The 20,021-nt window shown below is 38.9% G+C and overlaps 1 long non-coding RNA gene across 2 annotated transcripts; it reads left to right on the top strand.

The window, feature by feature from the left end:
• Positions 1 to 7,973: 7,973 nt before the first annotated feature.
• Positions 7,974 to 11,692, top strand: LOC145572458 (uncharacterized). Of its 2 annotated transcripts, XR_014096860.1 has the most exons (3): positions 7,974 to 8,151; positions 9,268 to 9,452; positions 10,146 to 11,692. It is a non-coding gene; the product is annotated as an uncharacterized LOC145572458 (long non-coding RNA). The 2 variants fall into 2 exon arrangements; XR_014096859.1 differs by having other exon boundaries at positions 9,268 to 11,692.
• The last annotated feature ends 8,329 nt before the right edge of the window (positions 11,693 to 20,021 follow it).

The raw sequence follows: 20,021 nt of genomic DNA, 5'->3' as shown, positions 1-20,021 counted from the left end.
GCAATAAATAACATCCTAACATGATACTAGGAATTAATATAATCTAAGCATGCTTTCTAAAGATATATAGCAATGAAATTACTCACTTTATTGCCTCGTATCTCTTTCTATCAAACCAATACATACGTTAGTAACTTTAATAAAAGTATTAAATCAAACAATTAATTTAAATAATTAAAATAGGAATTTGGGACCGAACCCTCAGAAATTATTAACCTTTCACGTCTAGGGTGAAGAAAACTTTGAGCTTAGTTAGGTGTGTCTAAGTCTCGTGATGGAGGAATATTGTATTTGAAAAAGCTAGGCTTAGAAAGAGGGAGAAAGAACAAGCTTTTAGCTTTTAGAGAGAGAGAATAGAATATAGATTGTTGATGATTGAAAATGGGGAAATATCGACCCTATTTATAGAGAAAAAAGACCGAAAACGATAGAATAGAGTCAGAAGTTCAATCGGAGTAAAACTGATCTGTCGCAACACAACAGGGCTTGTCGCGACGCGACAGCTCTGTCGTTTGGCGACAGGCCTATCGTTCAACGACAAGCTTGTCGCAGCGCGATGGTGCTGTATGATAAATTTCTGTACGGAGTCCGTTTTTCAATATATTTGGGACTGATAAGAGTCCGTACTTATCTTTAAAAATCAGATTTTAATCTTCTAAAAGCACTTGTTTTATTCCAAATAAAATCCTTTATCAAATAAAAGTATAATTATTAATCCTAATCCCATTAGAACTTAAAATAACCTTCTAGATTTTTCTAGAAATTAAAGTAATTCCTAATGACTTTAGGAATAATAGTTAATGGACCCTCCACATGATTATTGGGTCGCCCATAAAACTCATTTAAGATCCAATCTAGTATTTTGGCCATAACTTCCTCATTATTCATCAAAATCAGGCTTATAATATATCGTTGGAAAGCTCTTTTTAATCCCCATCCAATTACACCATTATTGGACCCATACCATGGACAAAACTAAAATGTAATGGACGATTTTCATAAATAGGATACGAAAAGAAAGCTTTTTCGAAAACAGAAAGAATTATTTTTATTAAAAACAGAGAAATCACGAGACTCTTTCACATTTCACCATGTTCGATAATCAATAACGTGAAAAGTACTCATCATTGGGTTTGGTTTTCAAGGAGACACAATCAGGTGTCTATAGAAGCCCCCACTTTGACAAAGTTTGGAGAAACATAAGTTTCAAAAAACAAAAGTCAAAGTAGCGATAGGGACGGAGAATGATTTAGAACGTTATGCGATCCTAAATCATTCTTGTAACGCCGATACCTGCAAACTATCGTTAGTTAAAAAGATAAGAGAGTTAGAAACGCGTATCTTGCACCATCGAGTACATGGCTCTGGAGTAACGGATTTTGTTGCTGTATTTTTGTTGTGACGACCTCCATAGTGCCTCGTGAACGCCATCCGAAGGTAACAGTGCTTCGTTATCTTCATTTGCTTTGACAATCCTCCACATCCTAGGGAGCATCGTCGAAGACTACTACTTGTAGCCATCTTCAGTTTTGCTGTGATAATCTTTCACATCCTAGGGAACATCGTCGAAGACTGCTGCTTGTAGCCATCTTTAGTTGTTGTGGCAGTACCTCGCCACGGCAGTCCCTCGCCGCTGTAGACAATCTCCTCCTTGCTTCAGGACATCGTCAAAGATTTCTACTTGTAGCTATCTCCAAAACCTCGCTTGTGCCTTGTCTTGATCATTTAATTGACAACTTTCACAAATCCTAGTGAAAGTCGTCAAAGACCTCGATACCTTGTGATCCTCCGTTTGTTGATGCTTTGTTTGTTCATTGCATGCTGTGCTAATGCTTTTGATGTAGTCTCGTTGTGCCAGTACCCTCGGCGCATTTGTAGATGTGATGAGCCGGTACCTTTGTTGGGTTTCGATGAGTCCAACTCACTGCGGAACAAAACCCGACCCCATGACCCTCTCACAATTAATATAACTAAAGCGACATATATAACAAGAAAGAGAGAAAATAGATTCTTATCCTTGTCGTGTGCTTCGCTCTCACTTGGAGCTCTTACTTCAAAGCCAAGTCTTGCAAGCGCAGAGACCTCCTACGGTATCCACCCGCAACTCGACCCTAACCGGTCTCTTACTTGGAGTTTAGCCAAGTCAGACCAAAACACTACCGAGTATTATATGAACTTAAAGGTTTTCTCTCAAGTGGAGATGCCTTATTGAGCTCCTACTCAAGTGAGTTTCTCCAAATCCCAAGGTGGGTATTTATAGAGAATGTCATGAGAGAATTCTACTCTCCCATCAATGTGGGAGAGTTGGTAAAATCAATTTTCCTTTTTTATTTTTAAATAAAAAATAAAAGAAAATAGAAAACAACTAATTAATCAACAAGTGGCATTCTAAGAGGAGAGGTTAGGTAAGGACCACAAAGGGAAGGGAGGGGACCAAAACTTAATCCCCAAGGCTCCCATAAACCGCCCCTCATTTCTCTCGGCTCCAATGAGCGGCTGCCACGTGGCAGCGTGTGCCTTAGCACCCAAGCAGCCTTGTTAGCGCTTGGTGCGCGTGGCTAGGCCTGCTGTTGGGCGCACGCATGTACGGCAGTGCTGCTGCCTCGGCCCAACACGCCACGCATGCTTGCGGGCTGCTGGCAGAGGGCACTGCGTGCCACACTACTAGCACGCTAGCGTGATGCTAGCTAGCTAGCATTGCTAGCTCGATGCTGCTGCTGCCCGCACATGCTAGCCATGTGCTAGCAGCAATCCTAGTAGTGGTGCGCTAGCATGCTACAGCACCAACTAGCCAACCTAGGCTCGGTTTGGTGCGCATGCTAGCCACTATGCTATACCAAGTGCCCCTAGCACTCGGTTTGCTCAACCATCTGAGCATGGCCATGCCTTTTACAGTCTCGCTCTTCGAGAGGCCTTGTAAACAACAAAGACCTGTTCCCTATTTTCAGTAGGGGGACATTTCCAGTCTTGTACTGTTAGCTTCGCTTACTAAGAGGACCTAGCCGCCTTAGTGTTGCCGTTATAATATCCATGTACGGCAGACGTTTGACTAACATCAAAACGGAGTAGTATCAAACAAGAGAATTCACAATACTCATGGTTGAGGAAAGAGGTTCCGATAGCCATAATGAGAAGTATACTTATGAAGATTTTTAAATCTCTTAAAGTATTCTCATAGGTCGATCTAGTATGGTTCTAAACCAATACCCGTGTAAATGATTTATGATAATCATGTCCTTGTAGCACAAGAAACGGTGCTATAAATCAAACTACACACTAATCTCAAGTGGTCATTAATCGTCCATCATTTAAATAACCTCAATTAGGGATAATTTTCGATTATAATATTCAATGTTCACTTTATAGGTGTTTCTTTATCCAAGACTGGTCTGGATACCCTATTTTGAATATTCTCAGAATCGAATGGACTCAATATTTAATTCTAAACCACAATTAAATAGAAACGGAGTGATAAAATTGCGTGAAATTAAATTACTCCAAAACCTGAATGGTTCATCTTAGTGTCTTACATTAAAATGTTTAAAAATTAATTAAAACACTAAACAGGGAAATCAAAGCCAATCTCCAACGTGCCTGATTCCCATCGCCTCAATGTGCTTGTTCTGCTTCACTTGAGGCAGAGGTTTAGTAAGTGGATCGGCTACATTGTCGTCCGTTCCAACTTTACAAATTCTGATTTCACCCTCTGATTTCCATGTAAAATCGCCGCTTGACATGTTTGACCTTCTGATTCCCTTGGATCTCTAGCCTGAGCAATAGCTCCATAGTTGTCACAATAGAGGGCTATTGGACCCTTAATGGAGGGTATAACATCAAGTTCACCAACGAACTTACGAATCCAAACTGCCTCCTTAGCTTGCGTCGGTATAACCTTTAACAACTAATTCTTCTGAGCCACCATATACCAGGAATTTATCCTTGTTCCTTTTCAGGTACTTTAGGATATTCTTGGCTGCAGTCCAATGCGCCTCTCTAGGGTTTGATTGGTATCAGCTCGTAGCACTCAAGGCATAAGATACATCTGGCCTAGTACATATCATGGCATACATGATTGATCTAATAAGCGAAGCATATGGAATCTAATTCATCCTTTCTTGCTCATCAGGTGTCTGTGGACACTGCTTCTTGCTTAGGGTTATGCCATGTGAAATGGGTAGGTGACCTCTCTTGGCCTCCTTCATGTTGAATCGAGCCAGTACCTTATCAATGTAAGTACTTTGGATCAATCCAATCATCCTCTTAGATCTATCCCTATAGATCTTGATGCCTAATATGTACTAAGCCTCTCCCAAGTCTTTCATTGAAAAACATTTTCCAAGCCAGGCCTTTACAGACTCTAACATCGGAATATTGTTTCTAATGAGAAATATGTCATCGACATATAAGACTAGGAAGGCGATGTCACTCCCACTGACCTTCTTGTAAACACAAGATTCATCTGGATTCTTGATAAAACCAAACTTATTGATGGCTTCATCAAATCGCAGATTTCAACTTTTTCTAGCTTGCTTTAACCTATAAATGGACTTTTTAAGCTTACACACTTTCCTAGCATTGTTTTGGTCGACAAAACCTTCAGGTTGTGTCATATGCATAGTTTCTTCCAAAATTCCATTGAGAGAGGCGGTTTTGATGTCCATATGCCATATTTCATAATTGTAATATGCAACAATCGCTAGGATGATCCGAACGGATCTAAGCATTGCAATAGAAAAAAAGGTTTCATCGTAATCAATACCATGAATTTGCCTGTAACCTTTTACTACCAATCTAGCTTTGTAAATGAATACATTTCCATCTTTTTCGGTTTTCAATTTAAAAATCCACTTACATCCGATAGGTGTGTAACCTCCGGGTAAGTCAACCGAGTCCCAAACTTGATTTTCAAACAAGGAATCCATTTCAGATCTCATGGCGTCTTGCCATTTAGTAGAGTCGGTGCTCGCCATCGCTTGCTTGTAGGTTGCCGGTTCGTCTCCATCCACTATCAGGATGTCCTAATTCTTGGTTAATACAACACTAAGATACCTATCAGGTTGAGACCTTGGTCTCTGCGACCTACGTAGGGTAACGGATTGAGCATTTGTATTGTCGGTTTGACTTTGCACATTTTGACCAGTGTCAACAGATGCTATTTGAGCACTTTGACTGTCAACTTCATTTTGTTGCTCGTCCTCTCGAACTTTATCGAGTTCGATTTTCCTCCCACTTGTCATTTTGGAAAGGTGTTCCTTCTCCAGAAAGACACCATCGTGAGCAACAAACACTTTGTTCTCGGATTTGTTGTAGAAGTAATACCCTTTGGTGTCTTTTGGGTAGCCTACAAAGAAAACCTTGTCAGATTTGGGGTGAAGTTTGTCAGAAATTAATTTCTTGACATATGCTTTGCATCCCCATATCTTGAGAAAAGACAACCTTGGAGGTTTCTTCATCCATAGCTCGTATGGAGTCTTTTCCCCAGCTTTTGATGGACAACGGTTCAGTGTTAGTGCCGCAGTTAGAAGTGCATGTCCCAGAAAGAGATAGGAAGATCACTAAGACCCATTGTTGATCGTACCATGTCTAGCAAGGTTCGATTTCTTATTTCGGATACTTCATTCCATTGTGGAGTTCCTGGAGGTGTCAATTCTGAAAGTATACCCTTTTCTTTCAGATGGTCATGGAATTCTTGGCTTAAGTATTCACCACCTCGATCCGATCGAAGGGCTTTGATTTTCTTGCCAAGCTGATTTTCAACTTTACTTTGAAATTCTTTAAACTTTTCAAATGATTCAGATTTGTGTGACATAAGATAGACATATCCATATCTACTATAGTCGTCTGTGAAGGTGATAAAATATCGATGACCGTTCCTTGTGGTTGTGCTCATTGGTCCACATACATCGGTGTGTATTAGGCCCAACAAGTCACTTGCCCTTTCTCCCAACTTGGAGAATGGCTGCTTTATCATCTTGCCTAATAAACATTCTTCGCAATTCTCAAACGATTGTAAATCAAATGAGTCAAGAACACCTTCTTGTACAAGTTTCTTGATGCGTTTGATGTTAATGTGGCCAAGACGACAATTCCACAAGTACGTCTCATTTAACTCAATGGTCTTAGCTTTCTTGATGGTATTATTAACATTATAAACTTATTTGTCATTTTCAGAATGTGCAATACCATATTAAACATTATCGAGATAAAACGAACATTCATTGTCCTTTACTCAAAATTCAAAACCTTTGGCGTCCAACGCCGAAATTGAAATAATGTTTTTTTTGTAATGTTAGGAACATAATATCAGTTTTCAAGTTCCAAAACTAGCCCGGAGGGCAAAGACAAACTGAGAGTTCCTACGGATACGGCTGTAATTCAAGCTCCATTGTCGACCCGGAGTTCAACCTTTCCCTTCGCTTGCCTCCTAGTGTTCCTTAGTCCTTGAGAATTGGAACAAAGGTGTGAGCCACATTCGGTATCTAATACCCATGATACTGAGCTAATGAAGTTTAAGTCTATAACGAATATACCTGATCCAGAAGCAACGGTTCCGTTCTTCTTATTTTCCTTGAATTTGAGGCAATCTCTCTTCCAATGTCCCTTCTTCTTGCAGTAGAAGCATCCGAAATCAGATTTAGAGCATGCTACCTTCTTGTCCTTGTTATCTTTGGTAGTTTTTGGCTTAGGCGGAAAGGTTTTCTTACCCTTTCCCTTGAAGCCTTTCTTCTTCTTGCCTGAGCGCTTGAACGGCTTGCCCTTTTTTATCATGAGCATATCATGCTTCCCCTCATCCTTGAGCGTTTGCTCGGCTTGCTTCAACATACCATGAAGCTCGGTGAGGGTTTTCTCCATGCTGTGCATGATATAGTTCATCTTAAACTAATCATAGCCTTTGTGTAGCGAATAGAGAATGAAGTCAATTGCCATCTCGGTTGAATACCCCGCGTCAAGCCTTTCCATGTTCTCGAATAATCCTATCATTTGAGTACATGTGAGCTGACCGACTCTCCTTTCTTGAGCTAACTCTCAAGGATCTGTCTGTGGGTTTCAAACCTTTCAGTTCGGGCCTGTTCTTGGACCATGTTCTGAATCTCAGAAATGATCTCAAAAGCTGTCTCCTTCTCAAAGAAAGTCTTCTGAAGGTCGGTACACATAGTGGCCAACATGATGCATTTGACATCCCGATTGGCAGTTTGCCATCGGTTTAGGGTAACCTGAGTCACTTCCTCATTGGGAGCCTCGGGCATTTCCTCATCAAGGACATATTCCTTTTGCTCTTGCATGAGAACTATACGTAAGTTCCTTTGCCAATCAAGAAAATTTGGCCCACTCAACTTCTTCTTGTCGAGAATTGAGCGCAACGAGAATTGGTTGTTTGAGTTATTTGCAGACATTGTTCTATAATTGAAAGAATTTGAAATGAAAAACCATTCATAATACTCAGATAAGATTGAATTCATGCATATTTATCAAACTTATTTAAACGTCTTATTCACACATTAAATTGTCCCCATTTTGTGAGAATAAGTTGATTCCAAGATCCAAAAAATCAATGAGTAGTTAAGCATGTTGTGGCTTGTCTTAACACTTAATATTCTAAGGTAAGCAACTCTTTTCTAATGGCTCCAAGTCACTCTTGATTAGATAAATCGTCGTATCTAATACTCTCTCACACTAGTAGAAAAAGATAAATGGACACCGACAAATGCCCAGCAGTTATTAAAAATCGGTGGTAAAAATGCAAGACTAGACAAAAAAAAAAAAAAAAAAAAAAAAAAAAAAAAAAAAAAAAAAAAAAAAAATACAGGTTTAATAGAAAGAAATGCCCACCGGTTAACCGGCGCCCTTTTCCTAAATAAATAAATAATCCCTAAAATTAGAACACTCACGCAGTCACGTTCTCTCTCCTCACTCTTTCCTCTCTATTCTCGAACTCTCTCGGTCTCTCTACTCACTCTCCTGTTTCCTGTTTCCTCTCTCCTCTCTCTTCTCGCGCCAATGCAGCCACCACCAGCACAACCCTCCTCTCTCTCCATCTTAGCTTTCCACCACCACCACCGCAGTCGTCACTAATGGAGATGTTAAAGCAAGCCCTTAAAAAACTTGGAGAACGATGCCTAGATCTCTAATGGCGACGATGCTCCTCACAAGGTTCATCCCTCCTTTTTTTTGTTAATTTTGTATAATTTGGGTTAGGGTTTCGAATTTGTTGAGTTTTTGGGTTTTGATTTTGGATTTTGTGATTTGGTTGTTGTTTTTGAGTTTGAATTTGTATGTGATGGTTGATTTCGAGTTTGATTTTGTCCCTCTACTTCGATGATTATTGTAATTTTTGATCTGATTCCCAGAAACCCCCTTTTTGAATTTTCTTGTAATTGTGATATTCAAGTGTTTTCACTTAGTTTAGATTATGGGTTTAATTGGGTTTTAGTAGCCTTAGCAGACTTGATAGTAAGTTTCGGAGTTTGAAATCAGATTACACAACTCAGTTTTATTGTGTTTGATCTAGGGTTTTGTTAATTTGTTTCAATAATTTCGATTGATCTAGGATTTTGTTAATTTGAGCTTTTGGAATTGTGAATATACGGAATGAATTATGGGTATATGGAGTATTTGAATTGTGAGTATTTTTGAGTATTTGATACTTGAATCTTGAAATTTCAGTAGTTTGGTTTGTGGATGTATTATGAATATTGTATTAGTTGTCATTTAATTTGATTTTGTGGGTATATATTTGTTTGGGTATATTTTGACTGATTTCTTCATTATGGACTTTATGGTATGGGTATATATTTTGATCCCATTGAACTTACAATTTTAACTAAGATTCTGATTGCTAATTATCGTTCCAATTTGAAGAGTTTTAGCTACATTTTGATTTTCATCATTCATATTGTCTTCAATTTGAGTAATTAAACCCTGATTTCACTAAATCTGTCACATATTCATAGTATTTTGAGCAATTTTCTTCTTTAATCGAGTGTTTGCTTCTCGGATTAGTGAATTGATCATAAATGCATTGTTCTTGATTGTCTTGTTATTTATCTCTATTTATCTATTCACTTAGGGTTATAAGCAATGAGGGCAAATTGTCATATTCGGCTTGCTAAATGATTATTGCTAATTTTCTCATATTTGTGAGGGTTTTAAAACTATAATTCGTAAGAGCATAATGTGTTGAGTCGGAGTGTGAATATTGTCTCTTGAAAGGTTAACATGATACTTGATAAACTAATACTTGACTGACTACTCATGTCAATCACACAGGTGTCAATTGTTAAGTTTGATATTTACGAATTTGGTTCAAAAAATGAAGTGTCAAGTGTCTACACGGCACTACACCTATATTGAGGTGCTGAGATTGGTAATTGAAGGTAAGATAATGAAGAGTCCAAGTATCAATGAGGTCATCTCTACATTACTTCAGTGCATTCGGAACAACATTAAACTGTGTATGCTTCTTCTGTCTTATAAGTTTGTGCTCCCTGGCCCCTGCTCTTTGCATTTGTTAGTTTCAATTTGTGCTACATATTATAATTATTTTTGTGATGGTATAGTAATGTGATGATTTGTTGTGTTGTCTTTCTTATTTAAATTTAAATGCAATATTTTGACAGGGAATGTTTGTATTTTCCTTCTATCTCGAAAGGGTTGTATTTTTTGTTTGGATCTTGGTTTGGAAGGAAGTTAAAGAGAAATTTTGTAATGCTCTTGTGTTTTATTGAATTTGTTGTTCCCCTTTGATTAGTTGATATTGCTATGTTTGGTTTCTTAATGTATGTGCTTAATGCTATGTTTGGTTTCTTAATGTATGTGCTTAATGCTATGTTTGGTTTCTGAATTTGTTGTTCCTCTTTTCCTCCATTCACTTTATATCAAGTGCTACATGCTCTTGCAAACCAATTTCCTTCACATTATCTTAACCTTTTCCATTAAAATTATTTTGTCTTGCTTTAATTCAAGTAATTATACACATGTGAATTTATTGGTTGATTGCTTGGATGCTGCTAACTTCTAAGAATGCAATTGATTATTCATGTCGTGTGCTTGAATGAATTGGTTGATTGCTTCTAAGAATATATTTTTTGCTTGCATTTTCAATTTGTGATGGGGTGAGGTTGGGGTATTTTTGGTTGCTACTGCAGGTGGCCTGGTAAGGCTGCAGCTGCTACTGCCCTGTCGAGGCTACTGCTGCAGGTGGCCTGGCAAGGCTACAACACCTGTTGCCCTTCCGAGACTACAGCTGCTACTGAGCTAAGTACTTCACCTTATTTCAGTCTCTTGATGGTTAATTTGTTGATTTGGAGATTTTAGCTATTACTCATTGATGATGGTGTTGACGGTTGTTTAATACCGATCAATCAACTAGCTTATATGCCTATTGAAGCTCTGTTATGGCTAATGTGATTAATTGTAGTTGATTTTTTAATTATTGTTTTGTGACATTATTTTTTTGTGGTGTGTTTGCATCTATTTGATGTTCTGAATCTCCTAAGAATAAAGCAGATTTGCTTGTACGGTATAGAACCTGTAAAATTATTGCCAATTAAAATTAAGAGATATTGGGTTATTGCCAGAAGTAGAAAACAGGTAGAACCATATTGATATTTGGGTTCATCTGCTCATGTATTGTCGAGTGTAACGTGGACAGTATGAACATATAATTCTTGGTTGAAACATATGATGTGTATTCAGTATTTTACCACTATTGATGGATGTGTTTGAAGCATTATTAATTCACTGCATTTCAACCATCGTCTCATTTTTAAGTTTTTCCCACATGTTACTTGTACAGTCTATGGTAAATGGAAATAAATGGTGGAATGATTTTAAATTTATAAAGGAAAGTCATGCTAAGGTCCTTGGTAATGCTTGTTTAACCCACATATCTCCTTTTTCTTCACATGTTGTCGTTACTGCTTAGAGCCGCCTGTAAAGTATCAATGAAAATTTACGAAGAAAAAGTCTGAGAATATGAAATTAGCTAATAATTTATTATTACCATTACTATTTATTGTCACATACCATATAGTTCATTATTTTTTGCATTGTGACTTGGTGGATTACTATTGCTGATTTTTGCTCATTGGCTGATGATTCTTGCTCTTTTGGCTGTAGATTATGGTCATCCCTTCAGCTGTTATGTGCATGTTATCTGAGTATCTGACACATCAGCATTGGTTGGAGTTGTGTTTAGATTCCTTATGCTGGCACCTGGCTCCTTAGGTTATGTGTTTTCAATCAAGGTATTATCCAGGAGGATGCTGCTATTTGGCTGGTTTGCTGCTACTAATGTCTTTTTGGTTTGCCATAACACCAAACCTCCATTCTTCAGTCACTGTCTTGTCGACATGTTAGGTTTCAGCTTAAACCATGCTAAGTTGGAGCTGACTCATGAGATGTCACTGGAAGATTTGCTGCCTCGCAAGGCTGCTGCTGCAAGCTTTTATGCTCCTGCTGCTATTCTGTTCTACGCTACTGCTTCTATGCTTCTTATGCTGCTGCTATGCTCTACACCACTGCTTTTCTACTCTCGTTGCTGTTAATCTGCTCTCCGCTACTGTTGTAATATTATTACAGTCGGTCTGTTTACAATATAAAACTATGTTCTGTTTTTTTTTTTTTTTTTTTTTTTAAAACTTAAAATTGTATTGTTACAGCTTTATATTAGTGAAAATTATAAGTTTATATATATGTAAGTGTTTATATATCAATTTAAGTCCAAAAAATGCAAAAAAAAACAAAAAAAAAAAATTATTTTTTTGGGGCATTAAGTGCACAGGTTCTGAACCGAACCGGTGCTAATAACTATGTTATTGCCACCAGTTCTGAACCGGTGGCTAAAACGCTCACTTTTTGGCATCCCTCAAATGAACACCGGTTCAAAACCGGTGCTACAGGGGGGTTTTGAATTGGTGTCCTTTTGCATTTTTCTACTAGTGTCAACAACTTATCCACTTTGCCACGACATGTTAGGACTCCATCACTCATATCGTTGAGTATAATCAAAACCAACATGCATACTCGGTATGCCTTATGTTTCCTAGGATTAATAATGATGCCTCGCTGTAGCGTAGCTCATCACTCTCAATAGGTCGGTAAGTGTTGTTTTGGAATGACAAATTTTACTCAATATTTTAGGGACCTAGGGTTTCTATGTTGGTTCATTTAAGTGAACTTAATTAATCATCGCAACATTTGAAATTCTAAACATGCATCTAACATTTGATATATATAATCATAATTATATATGAAAATATAAGTAAATGTTGCATTTGGCAACTAGCATGACCCCTTGAGTCTTCAAGGGTCTTCTTTTGTAACTTCATGGCTTCGTCTTCCGAGAACCTCCGTCTTTAAGACAACCAAAATAATGCAAATACTAGTATCTACGATTAGGACTAATCTAAATATTAAGTAAAAAAAACTCAACGGTTCGCAAACCGTATTTAGATTTACAAAATACATGACGGAACGCAGTCCGTATTTTCTATCCTAATCGGGCCCCACTAGTTGCCATTTTATAAAACCTGTGAGAGAATATAAATTCCATTCATCCATTCACTATATGTGAATGACCCATGCATTTTACAACGATAATCAAGTAACAATGCACAAACACGCGTAAACTAGTAACTAATTTAGGTGGTTAATCCGATTAACGCGCCTAATTAAAACTAGTCAAACCTTTTTAACCAATTATGTGATTAAGCGCAATCAAAATTGAAGCTCCCACTAAATTCCGCATCCATCTTAATTAATCTAATTAATTAAGCTAGTAAACCTAAAATTTTGCCAAAACAAAATTTTACAAGTGCCGCTCAACACCGAGGCCTATCCTCCAAAATTTAATTAAAATAATTTAAACATAACTAAAATAATTAAAATTGGCAAAACCCAAAATTAACATAGCCCTAAGACCCCAAAGTCCCCAACATCAAGCCTTTCGGCTTGTTGTGCTAGACACTGGGGCATGGGTGCCTAGTGAGGGGTCGTGCGCACGGCCGTGGTCCGAGCCAAGCGTCATTCCCATAGCCTAAAGCATCGCGTACGCGTTGTGCTCCCTATGGGGCGTGCTTGCGACTCGTGCCCACGAAGGCCACTCGAGCTTGCTGCTGTGTGCGCACCATGCCGCAAGCACGCAACACACCCGTACACAAACAGGAACCCCTACGCACCAAGCAACGCACACACATGCACCAAGCAGCAAGCAGCACACGCACAGCCGCAACATGTTGCTGCTGCCTTGCTGCACACCAGTCACGCACATGAGTGGCGCACGCACCAAGCGCAGCCAACCCCTTAGCAGCAACATGTGGGCTGCTGTGCAGCCCGGCTGGGCGAGGGTGATTTTGCCTTGGTTTGCGTGCTACACTTTCGGGATTAATTCCGAATTTTTGCATGACTTAATAAATTAATTCCAAATTAATTTAATGAGCAAAATGGAAAAATAACAAGTCCAACTTAATAAATTCATTCCAGTGTACAAAACCAAAATTATTTCCAAGAACTATTCTTTAATAAAATTGGTTCAACTTGATGCAATAAAATGAATAGGGCGATTCTCAATATTAATTTAACCAACATAAATTAATTATGAGATTTGAAAAAATTAAAAGAGAGTTGGAATTATGAACATAAAAAATTTAAATAAAGATTCCAACTTTAACTTGTGAATCCTTGAAAATTATATCTTCCAATATGAAGATAAATTAAAATTCTATCACAAGATTGAAAATTTATGATTCCAATATACTTAATAAATGATTAAATCAAAAAGTTCATACATGGAATTTAGTAACACAAAGTTTCAATCACTTAACATAATTAAAGATTGAATCTTTTGTACTTATGAGCGTCAAGAAACAAACTTTTCACACTTAAAGCAATTAATTTGCAATTATGTGAAAATTTGAGCCAATTAATAAACACCAATTACTACCAAGTAATTATGTTCAAAAGTGGTCTAAAATTGCAGAAGCATAAAGGAAAGAACCAAATGCATAATCACAATTAATATACCATTAAGATTCAAGATTTAAAAGATTTAAAATTTTTCGTCAAAACAAAAAATCCCTTGAAACAAGCATTTTTGGGCATAATTTGGCTTTTTCGCAATCCTAAAATGGTCAGAATGTTTCCAGAATATCGATTCCACCCAAAAATCACTAGCCTTGGGCGAAAATATAGATTCTGGAGCCAAAGTTCTTAATAAAACGAGATTAAAATTAATAAAATAGAGTTATTAATCTAATTAGCAACATAACCAAAAATTAAATCATTTTTAAACGCTTGAAAATTTTTAGTTACAAAAATAAATGAGCAAGGCTCCGATACCGCTGTTGGGTTTCGATGAGTTCAACTCACCGCGGAACAAAACCCGACCCCATGACCCGCTCACAATTAAAATAACTAAAACGACATAAATAACAAGAAAGAGAGAAAAGACATTCTTACCCTTGTCGCGTGCTTCGCTCTCACTCGGAGCTCTTAATTCAAAGCCAAGTCTTGCAAGCGCAGAGACCTCCTATGGTATCCACCCGCAACTCGACCCCGACCGATCTCTTACTTGGAGTTTAGCCAAGTCGGACCAAAACACTACTCAAGTATTAAATGAACTTAAAGGTTTTCTCTCATAAGGAGATGCCTTATTGAGTTCCTACTCAAGTGTCTTTCTCCAAACCCTAAGGTGGGTATTTATAGAGAATGTCATGAGAGAATTCCACTCTCCCATAAATGTGGGAGAGTTGGTAAAATCAATTTTCCCTTTTTATTTTTAAATAAAAAATAAAAGAAAATAGAAAACAACTAATTAATCAACAAGTGGCATTCTAAGAGGAGAGGTTAGGTAAGGACCACAAAGGGAAGGGAGGGGACCAAAACTTAATCCCCAAGGCTCCCATAAACCGCCCCTCATTTCTCTCGGCTCCAATGACCATAAGGGGAGGAAGGGACCGAAACTTAATCCCCAAGGCTCCCATAAACCGCCCCTCATTTCTCTTAGCTCCAATGAGCGGCTACCACGTGGCAGGCAGTGCCTTGGCACCCAAGCAGCCTTGCTGGCGCTTGGTGCGTGTGGCTAGGCCTACTACTGGGCGCACGCATGTCCGGCAGTGCTGTTGCCTCGGCCCAGCACGCCACGCATGCTTGCAGGCTGCTGGCTGAGGGCACTGCGTGCCACATTGCTAGCAGTGCTAGCACGCTAGCGAGCTGCTAGCTAGCTAGCATTGCTAGCTCGATGCTGCTGCTGCCAGCACATACTAGCATGTCTTGCTAGCCATGTGCTAGCAATGGTGCGCTAGCATGCCGCAGCACCAACCAGCCAGCCTAGGCTCGGTTTGGTACACATGCTACCCACCATGCTATACCAAGTGCCCCCAGCACTCAGTTTGCTCGAGGCATTCCAATATTAGGGGTATTTTGGTAAATTGTTTATTAATTATTAATTTTACCGTCTCGTCTTTTATTAATTCGACTTGACTTGCGACGCTCGGTTTCGATGCTCCTAGCTCGATTTTCGACGTCTAGATATTTAATACTCGAGAGACTAATTAATTCCTTCCGAATTAATTCATCGTGTCGAATCGTTAGTGTAGGGAATATTTCAAGCCATTAACCCCAAGCTTGAACCCCACCGTGATCATACACTTAAGTATAGTGACGTCCAAAGGGAAAGAAAAGAGAGCAAAAGAGTCGCCAACAAGTTTTAGGAACTTGTAAACCGTTCACAAGGTGAAGATTACACCCCTTAACGATCCAGGAGATCGTCAACTCCAAACGGTCTTGAACCAAATAGGGTTCGGGGATGAGGGTACAAATCCAACCTAAAAGAGATTGAACCTGCCCTAAATAGGCCTCTACTTTATTCTTCTCGTATTCATGTGCGCTTTCTGACTAACATGCAATCAACAGATTTACCCTAAACCTGTTTATCTATGTTGGTTGAATTTAATGCACAAATAAAACTATTATTGGCGATCACTTGAATTATAACCATATTAGCCCTAAACAAGATTATTAATTATCTTATTAAGCGTGATTACAAGTACGAATTCCCTTTAAACATGCATAAAAGGCGTGATCAAGCAATAACAATAAACATCAAGCAACATTATAACAATCATCATAACAATTATAATCATGTTCATGTTAGTGTTAAAGCATAATAATAGCAAGATCCTAGGCATGATACTAACAAGATTAATAACAAATCCTAGCATGTCTCTAAACAATAAAAATCAAAGCTTTAAACCTAACATGGTACTAACATGATATTAGAAAAGAAAATAGGAAGCATCCTAGAAATCATAATTGATATAAGCAAATCACCCTAAATATCATACTAAGGAAAGCATCCTAACATGATACTAGGAACCAAAATAACAATCTAAGCATGATTTCTATATCATAATATCAATTAAACAATTAAAGTACTTACTTGGATGCCTCGTATCTCTTTCTAATAACAAAATACACGCGTTAGTAACTTCAAGGAAAATAATAAAATCAAATAATTAAATTAAATAATTGAAATAGAGATTAGGGACCAAACCCTCAGAAATTATAACCTTTCACGTCTAGGGCGAAGGCAACTTCGAACTTGGCTAGAGAGAGTTTAGAGAGAGATGATTGATTGAAGATGATGATAATTGAGAATTGATGATTGGTGATGATCAAAACGGAGGTTCAGGACCCTATTTATAAGAATACAGTTCGGAAATAGGTAGAATTTGATAAGGAATAAAACTCCACGCTGTCGCTGCAAAACCGACCTTGTCGCGTGGCGAAAGGCCTGTCGTTTGGCGACAGGGTGGATTTCTACGCGCTTTCAACACGGAGTCCACATTCGAATCCAAATCGATTTGTAAAGTCCGTATGAAAACTGAAATCGCATTTTTCATAAAATAATATTTTATTCCAAATAAAACTTATCAAAACATAATTATTAATTCTAATTCTATTAGGATTAAAGAGAACCTTCTAGAGAATTCTATCATTAATTCTAATAACTTAAGGAATAATAATTAACATTGGGCCCTTCTCTAGATCATTGGGCCGTATGTAAAGATCAAACCGGGCCCAGTTTAATATTTTGGCCATAACTTCATCATTATTCATCGGAATTGGGCTTATAGTATATCATTGGAAAGCTCTTTTCAAACCCCATCAAATTACACTATTATTGGACCCTTGTCGTGAACCAAACTAAACTGGATTGGTTGTTTTCATAAAATAGAGTTGTTTTCGAAAACAGAAAGAAAGAATTTAATAAAAACCAACCGCAACACTTGACTTTTCACACTTTCACCTTATTCGATAACATTCGACGCAAAAGGTATTCATCACTGGGTTTGGTTTCGGGGAGACACATTTGGGTGTCTACAGTTAGTTGCTTGGGTGTGATCCGAAGGGTTCAGTTAAGATTAAGCTGTAATATTAATTATAGATTAATATTACTGATCGGAAGCGGCCTCCAACTAGGCATTCCGATCACTTGACCTTACAGAATAATTAGTTTTCTAATAATTCTGAACCCTCTATCGGAATAATACACTTGTTCGAAGGACACCATTCCTATCAACCTTGGAACTTGTGCTTGCTTGTGAACCAATACCTCGGTTCTTATGATGAGCCAATGCTTAGGCGCTTAAATCAAGTGAGATGATCGCCGTTAGGCCGATCACTAATTGTGATTGTAATCAAGCTGACTACTAATCATGTCAATTGTCTATAAGGGGCAAAATGGCGTACCAAGGAACCCAAAATGCTGCACATGGTCCGTAAGCTACTTTATGAGACCTTAGGATCACTTTGTCGAAGGAAGGAGGATCAACGCGTGCTGTCACGAATTATCGCGGCGCATTGCGTCTGACGCGACGCGACGTTTCGTTTTTCTTCACGGATTTTCGAAAAATCTGAATGTGTTCTTGCTTGTTTTGTTTGTCGAATTTCTTGCCACGAAATTGCTTGTATGTGTTTCATTGTTTGTATATTGCCTTAGGAGTGTTTTGAGACTTGTTTGGCTTGATTTGGTGAAGAAACGAACAATTTGCCATTGTTGAACACCTTGAGTTCGTGAGCAAAATGTGGCTTGTTCTTCATGTTTTTGCTTGATTTTTGTGCTTAATTTGTCACTACAATTGTCATAGTATTGTAAGAAATTGTTTGATTGCTCAAAAATCTTGTTTTTGCTCGAATGAAAATCATGCTATGTTTTAGTACTACGTACTCTATTTTTTTTTTGTTGAACATAGTATCATGCGGCTAGGCGAACTCTAGATACTATAGAACCTTTTAATTTACTATTCTTATGCATGGAACATTATTAGTATGGCTTGACGTTGTGGTTCTGGCTCACGTTCCCATGGGGCTCACCGAGAGAACGAGCTTGTGACGTAGGCATGGGGACTTCCACCAGTCTTGGCGAGTTCCCTGAGTGGGATGAGCGTACCTTGTACTTTGGCCCCATCTTCCATATTTCAGAGCCTGTACGGCGCGACATTGTGGATGACAGATTTCGTTGCCACGGCTCAGGCAGCATCGACATCGGGCATCTGTACGATCTTTATTTTCATGACAACGCGGAGCTGTCCGCTTTTGCAGACTACGTTAGCACTCTTTTCTTTGCAGTCGAGCCGTTACTTGGTTCGAGCTCTGGTGGAGTTCTTTTGGGACACCACCAACACTTTCCACTTTTCTTGGGGTGAGATGACTGTCACTTCCCTCGACTTCTCCGTCATCACCGGTTTGGATTTTCGGTTAATTACTGTTCCCTTAGACAGGGACTTGACTCTTTCCTCACCGAAGGTTTATGAGCTGCTGGGCCTTATTGTTGTTTGGGCTCGTGCTGAGGTTGGGTCAGTACAGCAGTGTCGTTGATCCATTCGTCAGTCCTTACTACCAGAGGCCTTTCAAGATGATGCGACCACCTCGGAGCAGCGGGTGCGTATTTTTATTTTGATTCTTTCGTTAGGGACTTTCTCCCATGACAAGGGTAGTCGAGTGTTGCTCTACTACCTTCCTGCCATCCGCAACCTTCAACTAGTCGAGACTTTTTATTGGGCCAGCTTGGCCTATGCTGACTTCCTACTTGGATTGCGACTCGCTTGTCGTCACCGGAGTTTTGAGGAGGAGGTCACCCTTTCCAGTTTCTAGAGGGTCGTAGAGGTATACTCTATTTCGTCAACTAGAGTTTGACGTCTCGTGTGTGTTAGTTTTTACTAATCTTTAGACCTTCTCTGTTATTTCAGATCTGGTTCTATGAGTACCTTCCGACCTTGGCTCCAGCTAGGTCTTTTCCTCGAGGGCTCCCTATTGCTGCCTGTTAGGGAGGTCGTTAGCCTGGTGTAGTTGCTACTGTGCTTGTGAGAGAGTCACTTCTCGCGGTACGGATCATCATTTATTTGTTTTTGCTCCTCTTTGTAGGATTTTGACTAATGGATGTTCCCTTTATAGGGTCCAAAAGTCAACTTCTGCCCATGGGTTGGACTGAATGTTTCTACGTTGGCTCTCCAGTATACAGCCCAGTGGCGCTATTTCCAAGGGATGTACGACGCTGTGATTTACTTGGGCGAGAGAGTTGCAATTCAGCACTCCTTGGAGTTTTTCGTAGTTTTGACTCATCCTCCAGTGCACATGATGGACCAGGTGAGTATGAGGACTCATATGGATTCGGCGAAGATTGGTGTAGAGTGGCGGAGATTTAGCAATCTGGGCCAATTTTATGGCGAGAGACTCTTGCCACGGCTGGTAGAGAGATCGATCCCTCAACATCAGACTTGGGTGAGTCTATCTCCTGTTTTTATCTGTATGTATATTTTGATTACTCCTAACCTTTTACTTTTGCAGTTTAACCGCGAGGTGATGACGAGTATGGCAAGAGCTTTAGACGCCTCCCGTTACCAGCTGGTGAAGTTGAGGCACCGAGTATCATGCCGTCATGATGGTGATGCGTCAGAGGTACATCTTTTGACTTGTATTATGTTTTGTCTTTTTGTTTCTTTGTTTCTGACTTGCCTTTT

This window comes from Chenopodium album, chromosome 12, assembly GCF_948465745.1.
Source record: "Chenopodium album chromosome 12, dcCheAlbu1.1, whole genome shotgun sequence".
NCBI classification, from domain to species: Eukaryota; Viridiplantae; Streptophyta; class Magnoliopsida; order Caryophyllales; family Amaranthaceae; genus Chenopodium; species Chenopodium album.
Note: the sequence above shows the minus strand (reverse complement) of the source record. Positions and strands in the feature narration are given on the sequence as shown.